General features: G+C 41.7%; 1 pseudogene; it reads right to left on the minus strand.

Moving 5' to 3' along the window:
- Positions 1-407: 407 nt before the first annotated feature.
- The window catches only part of LOC109248113 (60S ribosomal protein L10-like), a 42,174-nt pseudogene continuing 14,619 nt past the window's right edge, over positions 408-27,962 (minus strand).

Genomic DNA, 27,962 nt, shown 5'->3' on the forward strand with positions numbered 1-27,962 from the left:
AGGCAATTTCTGTTTATAAGCGGGGATATGAGTCCTGCCACTCCTGTGCCACCCTGGCGACACATCGAGTCTTTGGAGCACCTTAGCTCCAGACTGGTGAGTGGCAGCAAAATGAGGTGCCTGGGAAGGACAGAGATTCAGGGGTGAGAGGAGTGGGAGATGATAATCGTGTGTAGGGCCACACCACCCAGGAGCCACTTCTGTCGTTTGTCATCAAACACCCTCCTCCGCCCCGCACCCTATCCTCTGGCCACACTTCCATTGACAGGATTATTGGGGAGAAATGTGGGCAAGGAGAGGGATGAAAGATGGAGCCTCCCAAACCCAGATTGGTGGAGGAATACAGCTGGAATTTTTTCGATAAGAAACTTGATCCACTTAGCAGTACCATTTCCAAATGGGGAAATTCAGCCCATAAGCAATGGTCGCAGCACGCGGTACTCGTCCGGGTGGGGAGCAGCAGAGGCTGAGCTGTCTGCTAATGTCCACACTGGTTGGGCTTGAGTGGCTGAAGCTGCATATGCAGCGGCTTTCGGAGGACTTAAGGATGCAGGTTGTGGAAAGTCAGGGGAAAGCTGAAAATTGCAGGTGTGTGTCTGTGCGTGTGTGTGTGTGTGTGCGCGCGCGCACGCGTGCATGTGTGTGGGCAGGGGGGAAAGCTGCCATAGGCATTCTTCCTCACCAGGATAAACACAGTTCTCTAGTACAAGGTTATACATTATTAGCTCCTAAAAAATATAAAGAATTGTTTTTATCATCGTGTAGGCTGAGCATTTTTGCATCACTGAACCTGACTATGCGTGTTGGATACTAATATCTTATTCTTTCAAGAAGACTTTTTTTTCCTCTTCCTTTTTTTTTCCTGTTTTAAAGTAGACTCTTTGAAAGGTGCATATGAACCCGGTTTCCATAGCAATTGCAAGCATCAGTGATAACCCAGAGCTTCTAAGTTATAATACACAGGCTACCCTATTAATGAGTTTCAAGCTGCATTTCCATGACACAACAGCTCAGCCGCTGATAGATAAGGTCAGACCCCATCTCCAAACTTTAAATTAAATCAGGAGAGATCAAAATGCAACAGAAGGAGTGTCCTTTTGGAAAGTGTGCTGTAAAAAAAAAAAAAAATATGTTCTTTGTGGAGGCAAAACAGTTGCTTTTGTGGTTTGTAATGCCCAGATGGAAAAATCCTAAAACAGATACAGCTTCTTCTGGGATATTAATGGCATGTTGTCATTTCCTTATGCTATTTGTGAGTGAGTTTTTTCCTGTGGTAGCTCCGACTCGAAGAAAGCACATAATCCTTTGCTCCAGGAAGAACCGATGTGATGGTTAATTCTTGCCAGGTCTAGAATAACACTAGTTCAATTATAATATATTAAGTTGTTTATTCAGGCACTAAATGCTGAGACCCAGAGCTTGTCTTCAAGAAGCTGCCAGATCAGTGGAGAGCTCGGCCTTGTCACCAGACCATTTCTCTACTGTGCCGGAGTGCTATACAGAGGCACTTAAGGGGCATTGTCCGAGGTCTTGAAACACCTTTCTGTGGAGTTTAGTTTGAGGATAACAACTTGCAGAAGAAATGGAATTTCTTTTTTTTTTTTTAATTTTTTTTAACGTTTATTTATTTTTGAGACAGAGAGAGACAGAGCATGAACGGGGGAGGGTCAGAGAGAGGGAGACACAGAACGTGAAACAGGCTCCAGGATCTGAGCTGTCAGCACAGAGCCCGATGCGGGGCTCAAACTCACAGACCGTGAGATCATGACCTGAGCTGAAGTCGGCCGCTTAACGGACTGAGCCACCCAGGCGCCCCAGAAATGGAATTTCTGAATGAAGAGGGGCAGGCCCTGGAAGATTGGCATTCCCGATGCAGAAAAGAAGCAATGCCAGGGCGCCTGGGTGGCTCAGTTGGTGAAGCGACTGACTCTTGATTTCACTCAGGTCATGATCTCATGGTCATGAGATCAACCCCCATGTCAGGGAGCCTAAGTGCAGAGCCTGCTTAGGATTCTCTCTCTCCCTTTCTCTCTGCCCCTCCCCTGTTCTCTCTCTCTCTCTCAAAAATAAATAAATAAACTTAAAAAAAAAGAGGTAATGTGGCTTTTTCAGGACTCTGCAAGGTGTCCTTTTCCAGGGAAGGTGAGGGATTAAAGAGACAAGAAAGGTTCTGGAAGGATTCATGTACCACACAAAGGCAAAGGACCCGCTAATATGCTTAGCAGGAGAGCAACATAGACTCTTATTTTTGAAAGACCCCGTGGCCACACAGTAGGGTCTGGAATGGAACAGGGTGGGGAGGACAGAGATGGGGACAGGAGCACAGACGTGACATTGGTCTCAGAAAGGGAATGATTGTAATGTTCAAATGCTGAATCTCTCACCTTTCACTCATAGCCAGGTCAGAGCCCTCTCTACACTAGCACCAGGCAGTGTGGTCCCTAGACTGGCGCCATGAGCATCACCTGGAAGCTGCTTAAAAATGCAAATTCTCGAGGTGCCTGGGCAGCTCAGTCAGTTAAGCGTCTGCTTCTTGATCTCAGCTCAGGTCTCGATCTCAGGGTCGTGAGTTCAAGCCCAGAGTTGGGCCCTGAGCTGCGTGTGAACCCTACTTAAAAAAAAAAATAATAATAATAATGCAAAATTCTCAGGGCCAGCCCCAGACTTCCTGAGTCAGCATCTCTGGGACTGGTGCCAGCCACTGGTGCTTTAACAAGCTTCCCAGGGGATTGTTATGGACGGTCAAGTTTAAGAACCACTCCTCTACAATACAGCTTTTTAATTAGCTGAGCTCAACTCTGTGGGACAGACCTTACTGTTACTGTGTGTGTGTATGTCTGTGTGTGTGTGTGTGTGTGTGTGTGTGCATGTGTGTGATGTATATACAATTTTGCAGAAATTTATCACACTGAATGGCAGGACTGTGCACAGGTTTGCCAAGAAACTTCCACAGGTATGCTGCCTGATTCAGACCACAGCCGAACTCAGACCACTGTCCCTACCTGTCCTCCTGCTACTCTTTGTCTAGTCCTTCCTCCTCATCCTCCCGTACACCACATCCTCACCCACCAACCCACATACACACTCAGTCACTGTTGCCATGGGCATTCCTGCTGCTGCTACAGGGTCCCAAGACTTTCCCACATCTCCATCTCTGCCTGGGCTGTTCCTTTTGCCCAGAATACATGTCTCCCTGTGTTTTTTTTTTTTTTAAGTGTATTTATTTATGTTGAGAGTGACAGAGAGCAAGTGGGGGAGGGGTGAGAGAAAGGGAGACCCAGGATCTGAAGCGGGCTCCGTGCTCACCAACCGTGAGATCATGACCCGAGCTGAAGTCAGACACTTAACCAACTGAGCCACCCAGGCGTCCCTGTCTTCCTGTTTTCACGGCATGTTTCACTCAGTCTTCCACATTTAGTGCAAACCACACCTCAGACTCCTGAGTCAGAATAGTGGGTGCCTGACTTGGGGGAGGCAGAAGAGTCTAGTAATTGACAATAGCAGATTTAGAGTCAGAAAGATCTGGATGTGTACCCGGGCTCCACCATGTATTAGCTGAGTCATCTGAGGCAAAGCTTGTCGCCTCTTTGAGTCGAGTTTCCTCACAATCCAATGAAGACAATAATAAATAATACCTTCCATTCCCAGTAGTTGGAATGATTAAATGAAAAAATATTAGTAAAACCCATGGCCTCTAGTAACTATTCAATACATGCTATTGAATGGTTCTTATTCGATATTTGAAACTACTCAAATCAATATTGAATATACATTCAAAAATACCATTTTTCTCACGTGCACACATCTTTCTCTACACCTGCTAAAGTGCTGATCATTTCTGTAACAGTGTCAGATATTTCTGAACGTATCTCTTGTCTCCAACTGGACCACGGGCCTCTTGGAGACAGGAACTGTGGCCACGCTCAAATAGAGCTTGTTACCTGAGGCCCCTCAAGCTTTGGGGCCATGAGCTGTGAGGGGCACCAGTGAAGACAGAGTGAAATGCTCCCACAAGGCAAGCCTTGAGTGGCCGCTGCTTCAAGTAACCTTCTCTTTGAAGACGTCTTTGGTGTCTTCATCACCAGGAGTAGGAGATGAAATGAGAGGGCAGGAAGCAGGCTTTAGATGTAAAGCCAGGTATACATTTTAATTTTAAAATGCATTAAAACTTTGGGGCGCCTGGGTGGCTGAGTCGGTTAAGCATTCAACTCTCAATTTCCCCTCAGGTCATGATCTCTACGTTGGTAGGATCGAGCCCCGCACAGGGCACACAGTGCAGAGCCTGCTTGGGACTCTCTCTCTCCCTCTCTCTCTCTGCCCCTCCCCTGCTCGTCCTTTCTCTCTCAAAATAAATAAGTAAACTTTAAAATAAATGAATGAATAAATAAATAAAATTCATTGAAACTTCGAGAACAGTTTCAAGTTTATGAAATAAAGGAATTAATTCTGTCTTATGAATCCAAGCCAAAGGTAAGAACCACATTCTTACAGTAACACACAGCACTTTATATTCTCAGAATGTTTTTTTTTTTCTTCAGAAGTCTCTTTATTAGCTACTATGGACTTTGATAGCAGCGTACAATGTTTAGAGCTGGAAGGGGCCTTAAAGACCCTTTGTTCCAACTCCCTCACCTTAGAGGTAAAATTCTCTGTCTCATAAGCAGCAGAGGCCAGAAGATCACCCAAGGCTTATGAAGCCAAGGGGAAGCCATATTTGTATATAGCCACACCATCTCTCTTTTATATATGGGGAATATAAATTGAAGACAGATTGAAATGTGTTTTCAAATTGATTTGGGGGATGTTCTTATATTTAGGACTCAGAAAAGCCTTCAGGGAGCATCTGTCCTTTCCTAGAAAACCTCACCACAGACCAGCACCTGACACCCTCTCTGGCTGACGCTGTGCCTTTTCTAGCTGTGTGAGGAGGTACCTTGTTCCTCTGGGGGTGCCTGAGCAGAAAATGCAGAAAAACAAGAAAGATCAGTGGTGCACTCGGGACAACCCACTACGTCTAAATTTCCTATCTTCTCTGAGTGACAGAAGAAGAGGTGCTCATGGTCCCGTTCTGCTTTGTCTCCTTGGCTTCCTCTTTGTGAGATGCAAAACTACTGATGTCGTGGGGTTGTGAGGACTTATGAAATAACACAAGAAGAGGGCTTAGAACAGTGCCAGACACCATCGCCTGTACTTGATATATATATATATATCTTTTAATGTTTACTTATTTATTTGAGAGAGAGAGAGAGAGAGAGGATGCACAAGCAGGGGAAGGACAGAGAGGGAGAGGGAGAATCCCAAGCAGGCTCTGCGATGTCAGCACAGAACCTGATGCGGGACTTGAACCCACGAACTGTGAGATCCTGATCTTAGCCCAAATCAAGAGTTAGACGCTTAACCAACTGAGCCACCCAGGCGCCCCTACTTAATATTCTTTTTGATATTGTTAGCACTGTCTTGGAGCTCTCCATGCGGCTACAGGATCAATCACAACCTGGCATTGAACAAGGGAAAACTCTGCTGCTCACAGGTAGGCGGGACACATCACAGGAGCCAGCATACTCTTCACATCACAGACTAGGCTTGGTTCTTGAATGGAGACCTGGCTGCACCATTATTGGACCTTGTGGTGAACACTGTGATATCCCATCCAGACCCCCTTTAGCATTAGAGCTGCTGAGAGTGTCCTCTACAGACAGCCCTCCACTGTCAGCCCACTCTTCTCCAGGACAGGCTCAGCTGAAGAGAAACACTTGGCTCAAGATCACAGCTCCTTCCTGAGGTGGCCCAAAACCAATGACTGATCAGTGTAAGGTTCTAAGGGGCCTGTTCATTTGGACCCAACTCAGGACAACTCTGAAAGGCAATTCCAGCTTCAAAACTCCCTGTGGAGCTGGCCAAGACTTAGCCCTGAGACTTCATCACAGATGGGCTTCTCCTTCAGCCCAGTCTCTCGTCCTTCCCCTCCCCAAACCTGGTGCTGTTCCCAAGAGCCCCTCTAATAACTCCCCAAGTCTGCTTCCTAGGAAAACCAACCTGTGACAGACCTCTAACATTAGAAGTGCTGAGCTGAGGGACGCCTAGGTGGCTCAGTCTGTTGAGAGTCTGAGTCTTGATTTCGTGATTTTGGCTCAGGTCATGATCTAGCAGTTGTGGGATTGAGCCTCGTGTCAGGCTCTGTGCTCAGTGTGGGGCCTGCTTGGGATTTTCTCTCTCTCCCTCTGTCCCTACTCATGTGTACAGTCTCTCTTTCTCTCTCTCTCTCAAAAAAAAAATGCAGATCTGAGAATGATCTAATGTCAAACCAAAACATCTCTGTCCAGTCGTCAGAAATGAGTCATCTATACCATCTACTGCTGGCTGCAGTGTCAGAGATACATGTGGTTACTGACTTTTTCTTGGCAAGGTGGCGTGCAAAGCTAGTAACAAAGGCACAAAGAGAGAAATAAACAGGGGTTGGAACACCTGCCTTAAGCATTGCCACACTTAGGGATTGGTTTGACAGGATCCCCTTGTCCCCAACTCTTGGCATAGGAGCTTTAATCAGCCTATTGTTCAGGTCCTGCAGGACCCCCAAATCTCATTTTATCTATCCACAGTGTATTGGGGATTTCTGGCCTGTTGGTTTATCAGACTCTGATCAGGAGTGAACCCCTGTGTGGACACCGATTGATGACAATCTCAAGTCCAACCAACAACAAATAAATACCAGCTACATTCTTAAAAATCCATCCAACATACCCAAAATGTGGATGGTCATGCCATCTGTTAGAAAATACATGCAAGTTATCATCATGGGGTGGAAGCTCCTCCATGTTACCTTTGGAATTCACTAAAGATTTGTCATAGTTTGAGTGCTATCTGTAGTTATGGGGTATCAACTCCAAGACTCTAATCAGTGCCCTTCTGGTGCCCTGTGATAAAGAAGAAAGAAACTATATTTTAATTTTCTGTCTGCTTTTTCTATTCCTAAAAATTATGTCCTGTCTGACATTGGGTTGCTACTGCCAATATCAGAGAGATTACGATCTATGTTCTCCTCAAGGATTTTTTATGATTCCAGGTCTCACATTTAGGTCCTTACTCTCTTTTGAGTTTATGTTTGTATGTGGTCCAGCTTCATTCTTTTGCATGTGGCTATTCAATTTTCACATTTTCCCAACATTCTTTGTTGAAGAGACTGTCTTTTTTCCATTGGCTATTCATTCCTCCTTGATGAAGATTAATTGACCATATAATTGTGGGTTCATTTCTGGGTTTTCTATTCTGTTTCATTTATCTATGTGTCTATTTTTGTGCCAGCAGCATACTGCTTTGGTTATGACAACTTTGTAATATAACTTGAAACCCAGAATTGTGATGTCTCCAGCTTTTGTTTTCTTTTTTCTTAATGTTGATGTAGTCCCAATAGTTTATTTTTGCTTTTATTTCCCTTGCCCCAGGAGACATATCTAGAAAACAGATGGGAATATAAACAGGTTGGGATACCTCCAGGGATATTAATGGTATTGCATGAAAATAAGTAAGTAATGCTAAATAGCATGCGCATTACTTTTATTCTTCTCCATCATATGTTGCTGTTTTCTTCCTGCCACAGACAAAACATACAGATGGCCAACAGACACATGAAAGATACATGAAACAAGATAGTATATTATTGTGTAAAGACAGACAAAACAATATTGACATTTGATTTTCATTATATTTCATTATGTTGTCACTAGCGGTACATAATATGCGCATTGGCAGGTTCTTGACCATCTGGGACTCCAACCATTTTGTTTGTTTAAACATTTACCCTCCATGTATTGATATGCTGGTAGTTCAGCTCATCTGAAAAAGCCCATACAATAAGTCTCATCATTGTAAGTTGCTTGTCTCGAGAGGACCCAAGAATGTGTAAGTGAGTACGTAGATTTTGGTATTATCACTAATGCCTCTTCGTTTAAGTAACTTTAATCAAATATCTTTGAACTTGAAATGTTACGTAAATTTTGTTTATATTGCATTAGGAATGCGAAAATGAATGATCCAGTCCATGTTCTCAAGGAGCTCCTTTTACTGGGGCAAATGTTTGCTTAATAACTGCAACACATTGTGACAAAGGTTTAATAGGCAAGTGTTGAGAAAGCACAGACAAAGGATATTGAATGTCTATTTTAAATAGATCCCCCCTCTTCTATCCATAGAATCTGCATAGCACCACATTTTTGGTTAGTGGCTAAGGAGAGGGAAGAGAATTTTATGATCATGCTTAGCTTTAATCTTTAATCTTCTAGCATGTTGAAACAATATGGTGTATAAGAAATAACTTGAATTTGGAGTCAGAACACATGAATTTGTATCCAGGATCTGTATCTTATTAACTGAGTCTAAGAGTGACTTGACTAATGCCACATAGTTTTGTCATATGTAAAAGGGAGTAAGAGACAATTATGGAGAAAATAATACCAACAACAACAATAGCTAATATTTCTTGAGCACTTATTATGTGCCAGGCTCTGTTCTTGTTTACAGGTATTCTAATTTCATGACCCTTTGAGGGAATTACCACTATTAATCTAAATTTACAGATAAGAAAATTGGGCACAAGAAAAGTTAAGTCGTTTGTAGAAGATGGAGGTAGTTTTCACAAGTTCACTGGTGACTCCAAGACTAGAAACAAACCAGTCTAATTGTCTTCACAACTATGTAACAGCTAGTGTAACCTGACATATACCTACCTTAAAGGCTTGTGATGAGAGGCTCAACTGAGATATATGTAAATACTTTGTAAACTATGAACTTTGTCAACACGTGCCTACAGATTTTAGTTGTGCAGTATGTGTAGTTTAATAACAATTAACATTTGCATACAATTATTAAATTTAGATCATGTGTAATTTAGTAATAGAGCATATATGCCAACCAGCATTTTAATATTTAGAATGCCAAGGGAACTTCTGGAAACAGAATTTGAAAGATAGAACTACTACATAAAAATTAGCATAAATAGCCTGACTTCTTTCTATAATTCTCTTTCCCTTGGAGCAGACTTCAGTCGAATGAAGTTTATCTAAAATTCATTCAGCCTCCTTCAGGATGGCAGACTTCGCTTTTTCTTTCCCACCTTCACTGAAATGACAGTAAAGAAGTATAAAAGGGAATACATCTATAATAGAACTAAAAAGGGGATAAAGGGCCATGGATTGGCCAGAGATTTTGACAAATTTCTGAAAGACTGAAAACATAAGGGGTTATTTTGACAGATGAAATAGTGGTGGATGCAAAGCTCACAACACAGAAGGGGGAGAGGTCGCTGAACAGCCTCTGAAGGTGGGGGGATTCTGAGCTAAAAGCTGTCAGGTACAAAGAGTTGGATTGCAAAGTGGGGTAGAATTCATAATGATTAACAGAAATACTAGTCAAAATAGTCAATATTGACTAGTCAATATAGTCAAAAATAGCTATAACAGGTACTCCACTCCCCACACCCCCATGTAGGAGGACTACCTCTACTTTCGAATAGGAGAATGACTTTATAAAGAAATTGAAAGGTCTGGAGTCCTATTGTGGTTCTGGGGTGCCCTACAGGAAAAGTTTCTTAGTTTTAACTACAGAGAAGATCTTCAGCCTGCCTCCCTTATTTCTGTCCTTCACCCCCCAAAATAAAGCTCCCTCATGAATGATATGCCTTTCCTCTCAGGTGAAGACAGATCTACATAACTCCAGAGGGAAATTAATATCAACTGTTTTTAAAAAATCAACCTGTTCCCATATTTCTAAGTTCAAATGTACAACTAAAGATTGCATGGCATTTGAAGAAACCAAAAACTCATGACAGAGGAACCCAATGTAATAATTTTTTTAAGTTTATTTATTTATTTTGAGGGAGACTGAGAGAGAGCATGCATGCATGTGCACATACTGGGGGGGGGGGGCAGAGAGAGAGGGAGAGAGAGAGAATCCCAAGCAGGCTCTGCACTATCAGCACAGAAATCACGAGTTGGATTCTCGTGATGAGAATGACTGGGCCACCCAGGTGACCCCTTAATGTAATAATTTTTATTTTTATTTTTATTTTTATTTTTATTTATTTTATTTTTATTTATTTTTATTTTTTATTATTATTATTTTTAATGTAATAATTTTTAAAAGATCCCAGAGGAAAAAGGAATTCAGGGAATATAAGATAAGACTGAAAGAAAAAAAAAAAAAGCTTTAACTGAAAGTTAAGAAGAAAGCTATTTAAAACCCTCAGGGAGATTCGAGAAAATGTTGCATGCATAATATAAGAATAAGATGTTATAAAAAGCAGTATGCAAAGGAAAACATTCTTGAAAATCAAAAATATTTATTAAATACACTTGAGAAAAGAGAGAAAATAAAAAGAAAATTAAGAGATACAGAAGATCACATGTAGGGAGTTGAGTATCTATCTAATCAGAGTTCCAGGAAGATAGAGCAAGAAAATGCAGGGAAGGAAATAACCAAAGAAATAATAGAAGAAAACTTCCAAGAGTTTAATAAAATCATATGTTCAACTTTAAAGCTCAATAAATGTCTAACAGAATAAGTACAGAAAAGCTCACACTGAGACACATAATTAAAATTTTATAATAATAGTGATAAAGACACAATCCTAGAAGATTCTGGGGGTCAGTGGCAGATGGAAAAAGAAACCAAAATGATACATGACTTGACAAACACCACATTCTAGAAGACAATGGGTCAATGTCTCAAACTTCTGAAGAAACATTTTTTTTCAACATGCTATTTAATATCCCAGAAAACTTTGAACAAAGTCAAGAAGCCAAATAAAGACATTTCAGACAGGCAAGGATTGAGGAAGTTTAATAACTACACATACTTCTGAAAAAAATAAAGTTACTTGAGAATGTAGTTCAGCAAAACCAAAAATAGAAGGAATCCAAGAATGAGAAAAACATGGAAGACTTGAGAGCCAAGAAACAGTGCAATGAAAAGAAATTCCAAGATGACAATTATACAGCAAAGCTTCTAAGGCAACAGGTCAGTATTAAACACAGGCATATGAAGTTCCTATAAAAATGTCTTTAAGCAAAGTGGGTCATCTTGGTGATTAGGTGAAAACATATGCTCTATTTAATAACAAGGAAAAAAAACCATAGGCAATTAAAAAGCCCAAAGGGGAAAAACAGACCAAAAGAACACGGTCAAAGTAAGAAAGCAAAATAAAATATGATGTAAACTTTGCCAAGTGAGGTAGAGAAGACAGAGGACAGAAAATTTGAGGGTGTTTTGGGGGGAGGGAGGGTCTATGAAATAATAATGTTCAAACAAGGGTTAGTACATTCTCTTTTATCTAAAATGCTAGAAACTAAATGTCCACTAGATAGGAATAGACTGCAAGTAACTGTACTCATAGACATTGATGGTTTTTCAAAGAAGTGATGTATAATAAAATAAATTTAACACTAAAGTCACTTTGAATATAATTTAGTCTTTGATGATGCAGAATAAAGTCTAAGATCATTCATTGATCAAAGATCATGATTCTGAAAGTCTTGTTTTGATAAGGCACAAGAAGTATTGGGTAATTTATCTGCAGGTTAAAAAGCAAGAAAGAGGTCTTTATTTTATGGTACACACACACACACACACACACACACGGATAGAAAATGAGGAACAACATTCAAGACTATCAGTGTTTTCTAAACAGTGACTAGAGCTTTGAATGCTCATGAATGTTTTCCATGGGCATTGTGGAGGCAAGACTTGCACTCTAAAATATTCAACTCATAAGCTTATCAGTGGCAGGATGAGTGGGAACTGTCTGCTTCAACTCCCTCCCCTCCACTACCCCTAATGCTCTACCCCAGTCTCCTTACTTGTCTGCTCTCAGGTAGCATAGAATTTTTGTTTCACAGGATATCCCATGGAACATTTGAAGTGGCATAGAAGGAACTCGGGCTCAGATTTTGGAGGAGGTGGGGAAACATCTAACCCATTCATCTTTACTGCCTCATTGTCAACAAGAACAGCTTCTCTCTTATCTGCTTTATTTATTATGCTTCCCTGTCAGTTTGCATTTGAGGAAAGAGTTTGCTTCTAGGGGAAAACAATCACCACAAAATAACTACTAAATCATGAGTTATTGGATTTGAGTCTATCTCACACATCGAAATCTGTGATGTATTCATTGACTTTAGAGCAGTGTCTCTGCTGCCTCTGGAACATGGGACTTCCCAGTTCCATAAATACCCAGCTATGGGCAGTAGTCTTCTGAACCCTGGTACTAGACAGGGTCACTTTTCCTTGCCCATTGGAATTTTTTTCCTTCTAGAACTCCCCCTCCCGCACATCCCACCCTTGGCCCTGTATGCTGGTCTCAGGACCTACCTTGGAGCCCTTGGCTATGACACCCCACTGAGCAACTCTCAGCCCGCATAGGCCAAATTTCTAGTGTGTCTTTCCCACAGCTTGGCACAGCTCCAGGTTGGGGGATCCCTTATCAACCACAGATCCAACTCTGCCTCACCCATCTTTTCACTAAGAAGACAGATCAAACAGAGAGATGAGCTCACTCTGAAGACTCAGTTTGGCATGGGAACAGAAGCAGAGCGAGCTTGCATGGATGTGTAAGTTCTGCATGGTAGGCTTCTGCCTGACACAGTCTGGGATTTGGGAAGTCGTGCCTGCTGAGCATCCCTGAGGGGCTCTGGGTACGCCTACACTATTGCATTCCCTGAAAGGCAAACTCTGCCCTACTTATTCTGTGACTCACTCAGCGCCTGTTCCCTCTTGGAATTAACCCAAGGAAAAGAGTCCTCTCAGCAAAACAAAGTTTGCCTGCTTCCTTGTGTGTGGCCTGCTTATTTTATTTTTTGGAGCTTTACTTTAGAAGTGTAGAGCAGCCTGAGGCCCCCCTCCCCGCTTTTTTTTTTTTCCATTTTGTTTTGTGTGTCTTCTTAAAATTGTATCTTAGCTAGAACTACTCTTTCTCCCGTGGTGGTTTTATAGCTCACAAGGTGAACCATGACCCTGAAAGATCAACAGGAATACCCTTAGGATAAGTTAAGAGAGTATCATATATAATAAACATGCTCCCCAGTACTAGAACAAGGGCGTCAGGAAGAAGGACAGCCGTTCCATCTTGGTTATGGGCAAATGGGACTGGGAGGCACAGAAGTGTTAGTACTTCATGGTCACCTCAGGGCAGGGTTTAAACCCAATAGGTACCTGGGGGTGAGGAAGAAGTAATATTTGAAAAATGCTTGAGGTTTGAGAATGAGAGGACATTTTATCAGTCTTAGCCTGAGTTCCCCAGGAAACAGTTTTAAGCAACAAGTTTTCATGCCCCACTTTACTTTAGAGAGCAAATCCAAGAAAGCAGGAGTGAGGGGAAAAGGTACTGAAGTAGGGAAGGGAGGAGAAAGATATTAGAGGCTTTTGTTTGTTTCAAGCTAGCCACAGCTTCATAACAAGTAGAGGCAATTGCCTGGTCTTATGAGGCTTCTACAGAAAGGCTGTATGAACCACTGCATCTCAGAACAGTCCACTACGGTGGAAGAAGGAAAAATGTATCCTCTGGGCAGAGCAGGCTCATCATGTGAGAGAAAGTTTCAAATACAGACATACAGATGTCAGCAGTTACAAGTCAAGCCAGGGTGCATTAAAATTACTTGAGCTTAGGGGAATATGAAGGAGATATCAACAGTATTTGCTGCAGCTGGACTGATTTGGCAAGTGTGTTAATTTTTAATTTATCTTATGTATGTATGTATGTATTTACAGAGCCTGTGCGTGAGAGCGGGGGTGGGGGGGGGGACACAGAGAGGGAAGGAGAGACAGAATCCCAAGTAGACTCCATGCTATCAGTGCAGAGCCTGACTCGGTGCTCCATCCCACAAACCACAAGATCATGACCTGAGCCAAAGTCAAGAGTCAGATGCTTAATGGACTGAGCCACCCAGGCACCCCAGAAGTGTAGGCTTGCTTTTTTTTTTTTTTAATGTAGGCTTCCTGCCCAGCACAGAGCCCAAGGCAGGGCTTGAACTCATGACCCTGAGATCAAGACCTGAGCTGAGATCAAGAGTTGGACACTTAACCAACTGAGCCACCCAGGCACTCCTTCATTTCTATTAGTAAAGCTTTAGAGATTGTTTTTGGTTGTGGAGTATTTGTGGTGAATAGATTCTAGGATGGCCCCAAATTTTCCCTGCCTCCTGATATTCACATTTTTTGTGTGATCTCCTCTACTCTAGTTGGGGAGGGACTTGTGACTTTCATCCAACCAATAGAGTAATTGATGGGATGTCACTTCCACACTTAGGCCACAAATAATTGTGACTTCTGTCATTCTAGCAGATTCTCTCCCTTCCTAGTTTTGATGAAGTAAACCACCATGTTGGAGAGGTCCACATGGCAAGGAAACACAAGTGGCCTCTGGCTAACAGCCCCCAAGGAACAGAATCCTGTTGCAACAACATGCACTTAGAAGCAGATCCTTCTTGGGGCGCCTGGGTGGCTCAGTTGGTTTAAGTGCCCAACTTCAGCTCAGGTCATGATCTCCCAGTTCGTGAGTTTGAGCCCTGCATAAGGCTTTCTGCTCTCGGCACAGAGCTTACTTCGGATCCTCTGTACCCCTCTGTCTCTGCCCCCTCCTCTCAAAATAATGAAATAAAAACCTTAAAAACTAAAAAAAAAAAAAAAAAAAAAAAAAAAAAAAAAAGAAGCAAATCCTTCCTCATTTGAGTCTCAGATGAGACTCCACCCCCAGCTACTGGTTAGGCCTCGTGAGTGACCCTGATGTATAGGGCCCATCTAAGCTGCAATGGATTTCTGACCTATAGAAACTGAGAGAAGAAGTAGAAATGCATTGTTTAAAGCTGCTAAGTTTGTGGTAGTATTGTTACACAGCAATAGATAACTACTATGGCATCCAAGAGGAGGCATGGCTAAGAGGATTGGTTAAGGGACAAGACAAGCCTCTGGTGAGAGTTAGGAAATACTAGCATAAAATAAAAAGGCTCTGCGGAATGGAACAGGCTGGAGATCAGGTGCAGACATGGCGATCCTTTTGGGCAACAGGAAAGGTCTTGGCATCCTATTGCCAAGTTCAAAGATATTTTTAGGAGGTTGCAATTGGAAATGCTCAATGACAAGAACGTTCAGTGCAAATGTGTGATTCGTGTGTCAGAACGAGAGCCCGTTAGACAATGAAGAAGAAACATGCTTGTGCAAAGCTTTGTGCATAGTAAGACTTCCTCAGATGGTTTTCAGGGTCCCAAGTCTTTTTGCTTTACGTAATTTTATGGATTTGATAATGGGTAGCTGGGGTGGGGGTTAAGTGAGGCAGACAAAAGATTTCTCAAAGCCCACGCACTCTATGAAACACTGAGGAAAGGGAAATGCAGTAGTAAAAGTAAACTCTGTGTTTGCTAACTGTCCCAGGGGATGGAAGATTCCCACTGGACACATGCGATCCAACATCACAGTCCAGAAAGAAGACAGTATGATGTTTACAACGATCTTTACCTCCATTGGATGCAGTAGTAGGATAATGCATACATTAAAAGGTGAATCATCGGTCTCAGAAAAATGTGGTCTGGTGGTCGGGACCACGAGGGACTATTGCTTTATTCTGGCTTTCTTTAGACACAGAATCCAGTAGCAGGAGGTATTTTTTGTGTTCAGAAGGAGAAAGAGAGAAAGGGGAGTTTGCCCATTGGTAATCCATACTTCCTACATATAGGCTGAAGCATCGTCTTTTCTCTTTTCTCTGCCATTTTGTGATCACTAGATTTCCTGCACGCAGTTCCGAAGCTTAAGCTGCAAATTAGTTGTTGTTTCGTGGCTAAAAGAGGGATTTAAGAATTACTGCATGTATGGGACGCCTGGGTGGCTCAGCCAGTTGAGCGTCCAACTTCGGCTCAGGTCATGATCTCACCATTCATGAGTTGGAGCCCCACGTCAGGCTCTGTGCTGACAGCTCAGAGCCTTGAGTCTGCTTCCGATTCTGTGTCTCCCTCTCTCTCTGCCCTTTCCCCACTCACATTCTGTGTGTGTGTCTCTCGTCTCTCTCTCTCTCTCTCTCTCTCTCTCTCTCAAAAAAAATACACATTAAAAAAATTAAAGAATTACTGCGTGTGGTATCCATGGTTGATGTGGGGCTTGGGAGTGGGCTGAGGTGGAACATTCTAATGTTTGTTTATTTTTGAGAGACAGAGAGAGACAGAACATGAGCAGGTGAGGGGCAGAGAGAGAGAAAGGGAGACACGGAATCCAAAGCAGGCTCTAGGCTCTGAGCTGTCAGCACAGAGCCCGACACGGGGCTCGAACTCAGGAGCCGTGAGATCATGACCTGAGCTGAATTTGGACGCTTAACCAGCTGAGCCATGAGATGGAGCATTCGTATATAGTGTTTTATTCCTGCCTCTAAGACTGAAGCTGGAAGAGCCTGTTGATAAAATATTTTCAAAATTATGGAGCTCCTTCTATATTTGAAAATACTGTCCTGGGCCTTCTCGAACAATCAAAGAAATCGCTCAAAAAAAAAAAAAAAAAAAAGAGCTTAGCAAGCATCTGAAACACTGAGCTAACACCATCAAAACACTTTGGGATAGAACAATTGGTGGGGAAATCTTCCCCAGAACAATTGATTTTTCAGTGCATTCAACAACTGCCTAATAGTTACACCCATCAACTTAAGGGGGAAAATATATACTACCATATAAACCTCTGAATGTGCTTTACAATAGCTACAATTTCGGAGAAATGAGACCTTATTTTAAAGATGGATTCTTAAAGCTGTTGCAATTTTTGAGTAACACTAATGGGCAAGGCAGGAGCTGGCTTCAGTAACAGTGTTTTATTTTTCCTTGTAAAAACTACTACTTAACAACCCACATCCTATTTCTTGTTCCACGTGATTCTTGCTACCCAAGGCAAGGTGCAAGGGGAGAAGGGGAATATGAAAAATCCAACACAAAGATTGAGTCACAGAATGCCCCAGAAAATAGGATCCCTCCTGACACTCTCATTAGCCAGCTCTCTTCTTATCCAATATTATCTTTTGTGATTTATAATATTTTTAAACTTTTATTTAGTTTTGAGGGAGACAGAGACAGAATGTGAGTAGAGTAGGGGCAGAGAGAGAGGGAGACACAGAATCCAAAGCAGGATCCAGGCTCTGTGCTGTCAGCACAGTGCTCCATGTGGGGCTCGAACTCATGAACTGTGAGATCATGACCTGAGCCGAAGTCGGATGTTTAACCGACTGAGCCACCCAGGCGCCCCTCCAATGTTATTTTTAAGTGTGAACAATATAAAAATGTCTAAAAAGGAAAGAAAAACCCCAAAGACTTCAAATGGCAGCTTTACTATTTCTTATTACGTTATTTAAATATGTAGGGACATAATGCTAGGTATAATAAGCCACTCCTGTGTATTGCTATTGTACAAATATAAATCAAAGATAGGCTTACAAATGAAATATGAACAAAACTACAAAGTGACAAAATATAAATTAACAACATTAATGTGATAAATAAGGTGGCTGTGACAAAGCCAAGCTGGTATTCACAGTGTAAATATTCATTCATTTATGCATTTATTCATTCAGTACACATTAATCGAGTGCTTGTTATTTCCAGTAGCACTCTTCTAGGGGCTGTAAATACATCAGAGAACAAAACTAAATTCCCTGCCTTCATGGAGCTCACATTCTACTGGGATACAATAGATAATAAACCGGATACATGAGTAAAATATATAGTGTATCAGATGGTAATGAGTGCTAAGGAGAAGAATCTAGGGAAAGAGAGGGAAAGAATTTGAGGAAAAGGGAATTGCCACTTGTGATACAGGAAGGCCTCATGGAGAAGGTGACATTTGTTATAAAAACTTGAGTGAGTATAGCAGTACTTTCAACAATAGCCAAAGTATGGAAAGAGCCTAATGTCCATCAACTGACGAATGGATAAAGAAGATGTGGTTTATATATACAATGGAATACTACTTGGCAATGAGAAAGAACGAAATCTGGCCATTTGCAGCAACCTGGATGGAACTGGAGAGTGTTATGCTAAAGTGAAATAAGTCAGGCAGAGAAAGACAGATACCATATGTTTTCACTCACATGTGGATCCTGAGAAACTTAACAGAAAACCACGGGGGAGGGGAAGCGAGGGGAAAGTTACAGGGAGGGAAGGAGGCAAACCATAAGAGACTCCTAAATACTGAGAACAAGCTGAGGGTTGATGGGGGGTGGGGGAAAGGGGAAAGTGGGTGATGGGCATGGAGGAGGGCACCTGTTGGGATGAGCACTGGGTGTTGTATGGAAACCAATTTGACAATGAATTATACAAAAAAAAAAAAAAACAAACAAACAAACTTGAGTGAGTATTTGGGTATTATTGGGGGCGGGGCATGGTGAATGTTCCAGTCTGAGGGAATAGTGAGTGCAAAGGCTCTGGGGCAGGGGTGAGCCTGTTTGTAAGTGGTTCTGCTATAGGGCAGGTTCTTTTGAGTTCAACAGACTTTTACTACCATGTGCCCTAAGACAACTCGATTTTTCTATCACTTTCCCCTTTTTCAAATTATTGTGAAACTTTTGCTCTTCCTGTCTTGGCTGTTAGGTCATTTGTCTTTTACTGGAGACTAAAGACATCTTTTATATATTATATCTACTTCATTTTGTTTAAGTTACATAATATGATGGTTAATTTCATGTGTCAACCTGACTGGCATAAACGATGCCCAGATAAAACATTATTTTTGGGTGCATCTGTGAGGGTGTCTCTGGAAAAAATTAGCATTTGATTCAAGAGACTGAGACATTCACTCTCTCCAGTGTGGGTGGGCATGATCCAATCCGCTGGGGCCTGAATGGAATAAAAACTCAAAGGAAGGGGAAATTTTCTCTTCTTGAGCTTAAAATACCCATCTTCTCCTGTCCTCAGACATCAAAGTTCCTGGTTCTCTGATCATTGGACTTGGGACTTATACTGGTGGCCCTTAGGGTCTCAGGTTTTTGGAATCTGACTGAATTATACCACTGGCTTTCCTGATTCTCCAGCTTGTGGATGGCAGATTGTGGGACTTCTCAAACCTCATAATCTCACAGGAACCAATTTCTATAATATCTATCTATCTATCTATCTATCTTCATCATCCTCATCATCTATTTACCTACCTATATCCTATTGTTTCTGGTTTTTTGGAGAACCCTAATACAGGTAATGACAATCAAGTGATATATTATTTAACACCAATGTGATAGCAAACCTAACCACACATGCAGACCCTGAAATACAGTGATGGAACTCAGGGTTAATTGGTCAACAGGATCATATGGATTATGTTTAACTTAATATTTTAAAATTATTATCAAAATCTAAAGACTGAACTAGTAAAGTTTCATAGAACAGTCACAGGCTTCTGACAATATGTTCATGGATCTCGTGTGGTCTGAGGAATCCCACTTTAAGAAACCAGGAGGGAATGCTTTGAAGCTGGCCTTCATCCTGGCTGGCTTATGGCCATATGTTCCACTAGCAAGATTTCTCCACTTCAGCTCCGGTGATGTGGCTGAATGATTCAACACATGGTTGGGGAATCTGCAGGATGTCTGGCTAGAAAGTAAATCCAAAACAACAACCTTCAGTCTTTTGTTGTCTACCCACCTGTGAGAAGCTTCTGCGATTGAAACTATGTGCCGCCTAGATCTTCTACCCACAATTATCTGGGCAGGAAACGACTCTGTCAGTTTTGCAGTAGAGAGAGGAGATTAGAATCTAGGCAAGCAGCATCTGCACCTTTTCTGTTGTGCCTGAAATCTACAGCTAAGGCAGAAGGAAGGCCTGAGAGCAAATTTTATGATGCTGGCCCATCAGTCATAAGGCAAGACTGGGTCTTAAGGTTGAAGGGAAAATAGCATGTAAGGCAATGAAGCTCAGGCAAAATGGCTTTTTGCCCAGGTCTTAGGAGCCTGCACTGTTCTAGGTGACAGTTCTGAGAAAGTTCTTTTTCAAAAAGCATAACGCAAGAGAGGTAAATAGGGCCCTACCATTAGAAATGGATGTAGAAGGCAATATCTGTTACAATAACTGGTGCGTATCTGTGACATTTAAGATAAAATTGGAAGAAATCCAAGATATTTTGTAAAGGAATTGAGCATAGTAAGAAAAAAAATTCTTACTGTGGTCTGGAAAAATGGTTATATATTCTTGACCAAAATTTTTTAGTTAATCTCACATGGAAAAATGGATCACTTTGGTAGGATCTCCTAACTAATCTGAACTGGATGCAACTGCTTTAGGTTTCCATCCTTAAATTTTTTTTTTATCAAGAGTAGCTTTAGACCACCAGCCTAACTTCTAGTGTAGACCTCCATGAGATTCTAGGACACAATCTTGGCAGAATAATATGATTATTTCCTCTTAGAATAAGAACATAAATTTCATATGTACACAGATCTTTTCTTTTTTATTCACACTCTCTGCTTTACCCCCTTATCACCTTCGGCAGCACTTTCCTTTCAACACACACGCATGTGCGTGCACACACACATACATACCATATACACATTTAAGAGGCAGAACTGGGATCGCATGGGATTAATAAATTGTTTAAATAGCTCCAAGAGGTGGAAAATGGGTGTTTCACATCTAAGATCTCACATCATCTTTCATGTGGGGTATCAGAAGACACATGGCATCAGCATCTGATATCACAAGGGAGCATAGCATAGCACTGGGATAAGGAACAGCGACTCTAGAAGTTAGACTTTCTGGGTTGGAATCTTGTCTCTACTACTGACTGGCTGTGTGATTTACTTAACCTTTGTTCCTCCATTTGCTCACTTGTAAAATGTGTGTAATAATTTTCCCTAACCCGTCGTGTCATTTTGAGGATTAAATGAGTTAATATTTGAGAAGCATGTGGAAGCATGGAAAAAATAGACAAAGAAATAAGTGAGGCTTGTTTTAGAAAAAAAAATAGCAGAGGGATTCTTATGAATTGTGAAGGCATGACAGTGAGGTAGTCAGAAAGTGTTAGAATCCTGAAATAATAGCAGATCTTCATTTTCCAATTTGTGTGGGATTTTGGTTATGCAGATGACATTGTTTTTGAGTACAAAGCAACCAATGCCTCAAGAACTATCTGGCACTTTCTCCCCCTAAGGTGAAGCATGGGTTGTAAGAAAAAGTAATACATGTTCGCGAAAATGCACTGATAGGTTAAGAAATGAACAACTGCTTGATATTCCTGAACTATCTTTTTCAGTATTATCACGAAGGGGCTCAGGAATGAGTGCCGTTTGTAGAATAAAAACTCAGTAGACGTTAATAACTAGAAAGACGCAAATGTCTTTAATTGTTGCAAGAGTGCTTGCTTTATACAGTATAAATACTGTAGTGGATGCTGTGATGTGCAGCTCAGATGCTACCTGCAGATTGAAGCTCTCATTTCTTCAGGTTGTGAGAGTGTTGGCAGCAGCAAGCCTTTATCTGTTAGCCCTCTCTAGAAATTGTCCTCTGCTGAAGAGTGCTGCATCATCCAAGGTCATACCCCCTTCCCATGTTGAAACTATAGCCAATGACGGCTCAATCTGGGTATATAAAGAGCTACCCCATTTGACCCAATGCAAGACCATTCTTCAGGGCCAGTCCATATGATTGGTTGAGGCTTTTCTAGTAATTGCTTCTCAATTCAACTTCTTCCTCTATCCATCTTGCTTCTTCCACTCTCCCATAGTTATTAATCCAAAAAACACTTTGCAATAAACCTCCTACATGCAAATCTCTGTGTCAGAGTCTAGTTCTTGGAAACTTGACCTGCAAAAGGTACACAGTGAGTAGAGTGTATACCAGTTACAGTGATATGAAACCATGGGCATTCTGATATCTTATTCCCTTTTTCACAGGGATATCTTTATGTATTGCAATCTTCTTTAAGGGCTTCCTTAATTTCTTCAACAAGGTCATCATCTATTGGTCCCTGGATCACATTTCATCAAAGCACCTGGCTACAGTCAGAATCCAAGAATGCACACTCTCCATAGAATAATGGTCAAGTCCAGGGTGAATAGAATTTTCCAACCAAAAGTCCTATACTCCAACTGATCTTTAATGAATGAGAGTTTAAGTGATTCCAATTATAATTGTTAAATAACAGGTGAAATAATATTGGGTGAGGTCAAGTCATGTAACATCTCCCTTCGGAAAGAAAACCAAGGAGCTTATGGAACAGTAGAGTGTAAGTTCTGTTTAAATGCCTTGTTCTTCAAAGTGTTCACGTGATTATATAATCACCGTAAGCAAGAAAGCTTGGACAATCTGTTTTGTTCAAAAATGCCTTGTCTGATTAGATGTGAAAGATCTTCTTTGTTTCTCATCTTAAGCTTAGAGGAACAAGTACGTTTTTATCCTTAATGTGAGGTGGGTCAAGATCTGGATCCAGCTTAACTGGATTTGTTTAACTTTGTGAGTTCCTAAATTCTCACACAGTGTCTTGAGAATGCTATTACAAAATTCTTGAAGATACATAATTCTAATAGTACCACTGGCTTGAACACTGACACCCAGTATGATAAACCAGCCGGGTCCCAAGTTTTCTTGCTGTGCTCTTTGTAACAACACACAGTAGCAAACCGTACGGGGATATTGGATAAATACTTACCGAAACATAAAAGAATAGGGATGGTAGCAGTTACTTATGCAAATTCAGTGTAGATTATAGCAGCATGCTACATTCATAGAAAAGTTACCATTGTTATTTTGATGAATACTTGGCAATTCTAACAACACTGGCAAATGGCATTTAAAAAAAAAAAAAAAGATCGGAAATGTTGTTACCAGTCATGGATTCCACGCAACAGAGACACCTCCATTTTGAATTCAGAGCCATACTGCACATTATTGGAAATGCCATACAGTGCAGAAACATGTTGGTACTGAAGCCAGGTCGTGTGATCTGCTCTCATAGCTCCTGAATGGAGTTTAACAGCCTTTAATTGTCATACTCTTTCAAAGGCAGTCCGACTTCATGCACAGTGTGCATTTAACATCCTTGAGTGAGCACACCTCCACGTACTGGGATGGTTGACATGTGTCCAGGATGATCAATAGACTTTCCTGAGTTGTGCCAGTCCAGATGACAAAAGGTCTACGTCTGTGGCTTATGTACAATGCTCATTCCACAAAACAAACGGTGTCTCATCTATGACCCCTGCCCTCAATAGATTTTGCATTATATTGGGAGTTATTTCAAATCTAGGTGAAGAATGGGTCTCTCTTGACGGATACTTTTCTTGGGCATCAAAAATTACAAAATTTTATTCCATCAAGAAACACCGTTGGATTGCTTTGTTGTAGGCTTAATGCATAAGACATGCCTTCATATATTATGTAAGGACACTCTCTTAAATTACAGTGCTAAAATAAATGACATAGCACTGTGAGGTAAACAGCAATTCCTTTACCAGATTGATTCTGTTTGTGACATTTAAGTCTCCAAACCATGACTGATCATGCTGGGAAGGAGGGTGTGGCAGATTACATTTTTCAAAAATGGCCCACCCCACATGCTGTTCTGCAATGTGACCTTGCTACCACCCCAGCAAGAGGTGGAGTCTGTTTCTCCACCTTTTAAATCTGGGTAGGGCCCTGTTGAGTGCTTTGACCTTTAGAATACGGTAAAGGTGATGCAGTGCCTATTCCAAGCATAACCTTCAGTTGGCTTGGCAAATACTTCTTTCTGCATCTTAGAAGCCAGCTGCTGGGTTAGAAATGTAACCCCCCCGGAACTACCATACTGTGAGAAGCCCAGGCCACACAGAGATGGGATCCCATATGAACAGAGACATAGAGGGAGGGAGGGAGAGAGAGAGAGACAGAGGGAGAGAGAGAGAAAGAACAAAGCACCAAGCATGCATGTGAAGAAGTCATCTTGGAAGTAGCTCACCCCTCATAAGAGTCTCTTATGTTTTGTCCCCCTCCTTGTTTTTACATTATTTTTGCTTCCCTTCCCTTGTGTTCATCTGTTCTGTGTCTTAAAAGTCCTCATATGAGTGAAGTCTTATTTGTCTTCCTCTGACTAATTTCGCTTAGCATAATATCCTCTAGTTTCATCCACGTAGTTGCAAATGGCAAGATTTCATTCTTTTTATTGCCGAGTAATACTCCATTGTGTGTATATGTGTGCGTGTGTGTGTGTGTGTATATATATATATATATATATATATATATATATATATACCACATCTTCTCTATCCATTCATCCATCTATGGACATTTGGGCTCTTTCCATACTTTGGCTATTGTTGATAGTGCTTCTATAAACATGGGTGTGCATGTGCCCCTTCAAAACAGCATCCCCGTATCCCTTGGATAAATCCCTAGTGGTGCCGTTGCTGGGTCGTAGGGTAGTTCTATTTTTAATTTTTTGAGGAACCTCCATACTGTTTTCCAGAGTGGCTGCACCAGTTTGCATTCCCACCAGCAGTGCAAAAGAGATTCTGTTTCTCCACATTCTCACCCTGAGTTGTTAACGTTAGCCTAGATTTTAGCTGTTATTATTGTGACATAGAGCTGGGCCTCAACACTGTTGACCAGTACAGCGCCCTTCTGTTCAACACAGTAGGAGTGAGCTTTTAGAATCAGACAGAGCTGAGACTAAATCCTGGATCAACCATCTATGTGTAATTCTGGAGCCCCCTCTGGGCCTCAAGGTTCCCCTCTGTGGTACGGGGATAGTAGTACTTCTCAAGGTTGTGAGTGTTCGATGAGCTGACCAAGTAAAGCTCTGGGCTCAGAGGCTGGCATGTGATTAGTGTACCATAATTGTTGATCCCCTTGGCACCACAATGTCCCTTTTGATTCCACATAGGGCAAAACTCTCAACGCAAGAAGAAGCTGACTGGTTTTCAGTTCTTCAGCAACGTTAAACAGAGTGGGTACTCAAGTTTTGGGGTGAAGGCCTAGTTCAGTTGTTTTCAAGGAGTACCTGGAACTATACATATTTACAAGAATAACTTGCTGATATCCAGTTGTTTTCTTTTTCTTTTTTAAGAGGATGCTCTCCTTGTCATACAAAACCATATGGTTTGGGTAACGGTAACTGGCTGAGGATGCACAGCATCAATTATCTATTACAACTCAAAGCTATCAGTCAAAACACATGTTATTTCCTATGCCCCAGGCAACCAAAGGCATCAAACTAACAAGAACTCAGAGGAGCAGATAAACATGAATGTTGAGCTACAACATTCCCAGGAACACACAGAACAACAGCAGTCCCTATTCCTATCAGCTCACTCTGGCCGGTACCAGACAGAGCTGGAAACATAGAGGTGGTGGTGGAGGGGGGATGGGGCCCCCCGAATCCCAAGATTGGGGCTGATATAAACTCCAAAGAGAATGTAAACACTGACTCTGCTGCAGGGAGTAAACAAAGCCTCGTCAAAATAGAGAAGAGGGGTGCCTGGGAGGCTCAGTCAGTTAAGCGCTCGACTTCAGCTCAGGTCATGATTTCACCGGTTCCAGAGTTCGAGCCCTGCACCGAGATCTCTGCTGTCAGTGCAGAGGCCCCTTTGGGTCCTCTGTCTTCCTCTCTCTCTGCCCCTCCCCCACCTCTCTCTCTCTCTCAAAAATAAATAAACATTAAGAAAAATAATAAAGGCAAGAGGGTCAGTGATTTCTGGAGACTTGCCTCCTGGACAAAAAGCAGTAAGAAAACTTAGAGTGATGTCAGCTCATGAGAAAATAATGGCAAAGTCAGGAAAAATAGAGGAGTAGATCAGAATAAATCACCTTTTAAGTGAGCAGAGTCAGGGACCAGGAAGGACAAAATTCCCAATACCTGTTTTATATCAGCGTGGGAAACTAGCTCATTTTAACCTGTCATTGTATATAAATCACTCTTCAAGCTTGGTGAAGGCAGGAATTCTTCTTCTAATACATCATATTTACCTGCAAATGGGTTGCCATAAAACGATAATGGTGGATTTTGCTAAGGAACATGTCAACACTGTAAGGATTGACCCCGCCCCCACCCTGCAAAGAAGATGTGTGGGGAAAGTGTGAAATGTATTATTAAAGGACATTAAAGCACGATCAAATTCTTGGTATAAAGGGGAAAATAAAAGGGCACCCGGGTGGCTCAGTTGGTTAAGCATCTGACTCGATTTCAGCTCAGGTCACGATCTCACGGTTTGTGAGTTTGAGCCCGAGTCAAGCCCAGTGTCAGGCTCTGCACTGTGAGTGCAGATTTTAATCCCAGAGTGCTTGAGATTCTGTGTCTCCCTCTCTCTCTCTGCTCCTCCATCCTGATATCTCTCTCTCTGTCTCTCTCTCTCTCTCTCTCTCAAAATAAATTTAAAAAATAAAAAAGGGGAGGGAATAAAGGCAAATGTACTGGCATAGTGTAGAGTTCTAATTAACAGGTAGAATGAGCCCTGAATTCCAGATTCCTCAATTAGAAGTGATCTAGTAACCTCTACCCTACATCAAGATCCCAATAAATCATATAATAACATGGTATTTATTGAGTACCGACTGTGTGTTAGGCTCTGCTCCTTTTTTCAAATGCATGGCTTTACTTAATCCATATAATAACCCTATGATGCAGGAACTATTTTTAACCCTCATCATGTAGCTAAATAAATTGAGACAGAGAAATTAACTTACTTGGCCCAAGTCACACCACTACTAAGTGCTGGAGTCAATATTTGAATTTAAAACTCCTCGATTACAGGGTCAAAACTCTCAGGCTCTAAGCTATATTACCTCTATCAACTCTAGATAATATTTACATGCTCCTAAATACTTCCCCAACAGGATTACCCAGAACAGATTATCCCATGTCCTCAAGTAATTTTTACTTTCTATATTCCGTAACTATAAGAGTCAATAAAACAAAGAAATAAACATAAGCCCCATGTGTTGGAACAGGAGGAGATAGAGCAAATATTTTATGAAAGATTCAAGTGTACTTTGTACTGTTGGAGCACCTAACTGACTAGTTACCTCCTACATAGAGAAGATACACAACAAGTATTGTTCATTGACTGACAAACCACTAAACTGACCTTGGAGAAGCGTTTTTTGGTTTTCTTTTTTTTTTTTTTTTTTTTTTTGTTTTTTTTGCTGGGCTTCTAAACTCAGTGAGTTCAATGCCTGTGGTGGACAGCCTCTAAAAGGGTCCCTGGTGGTTCCTGCCTCCTAGTATTCTTGCCCTTCCTATAATCCCCTCCCCTTGAGTGCAGGCTGGACCTAGTGGCTTGATTCTGATTAGTAGGCTATGGCAAAGATCACAGGTGCCCCCTCTGAGGTTAGGTTACAGAAAGCCCTTTCTCTCTTGATCTCAGAGAGTCCTCACTGTGGGGAAGGCAAACTGTCATGTTGTGAACTTCCCTATGGATATGTCCATGTAACAAGGAATCAAAGGAGACCTCTGGCCAGCAGCCAGTGAGAACCTGAGGCCCTCAGTCCAAGAGTCCCCCCCCCCCCCAGATCTGAATGCTGCCAGTAACTAGGTGAGTGAGCTTGGAGGCTGATCTTCCCTGAGATAAGACTTCAGCCCCAGCTGGCACCTTGACTGCAGCTTTGTGAGAGACCTGGAGTCTGAGGACACAGTCTAGCTGCTCCCAGATTCCTGACCCACAGAAAAGGGGCCATGATAAATGCTCACGGTTTAAGCCACTAAGTTATGAGGGTAATTTGTTACACAGCCATAGATAACTAATACAGTGCCCCTCTATTCTTGTGACACACAAAGGGTGGACTTTCCATTTGAGAAAGTCCAGTCAGGGGAAAAAAAAAATTCACAGGAAATCTTGTTGCCATGGCAACAGATTACTGTTTTCTTATGCCCAGTGTAAACACCGGCTACCAATGCTGATGGTTCTGAGCCCACAAATTTCCTCAATTAAAAGAGGAATTAAATGTTGAGGGAGACATAGGTAGTGGGCCTGTCACATGGCCATTGGTCCCAGAATC

The sequence above is a fragment of the Panthera pardus genome, unplaced genomic scaffold (assembly GCF_024362965.1).
Source record: "Panthera pardus isolate Hobbes unplaced genomic scaffold, ASM2436296v1 HiC_scaffold_27, whole genome shotgun sequence".
Classification (NCBI taxonomy): Eukaryota; Metazoa; Chordata; class Mammalia; order Carnivora; family Felidae; genus Panthera; species Panthera pardus.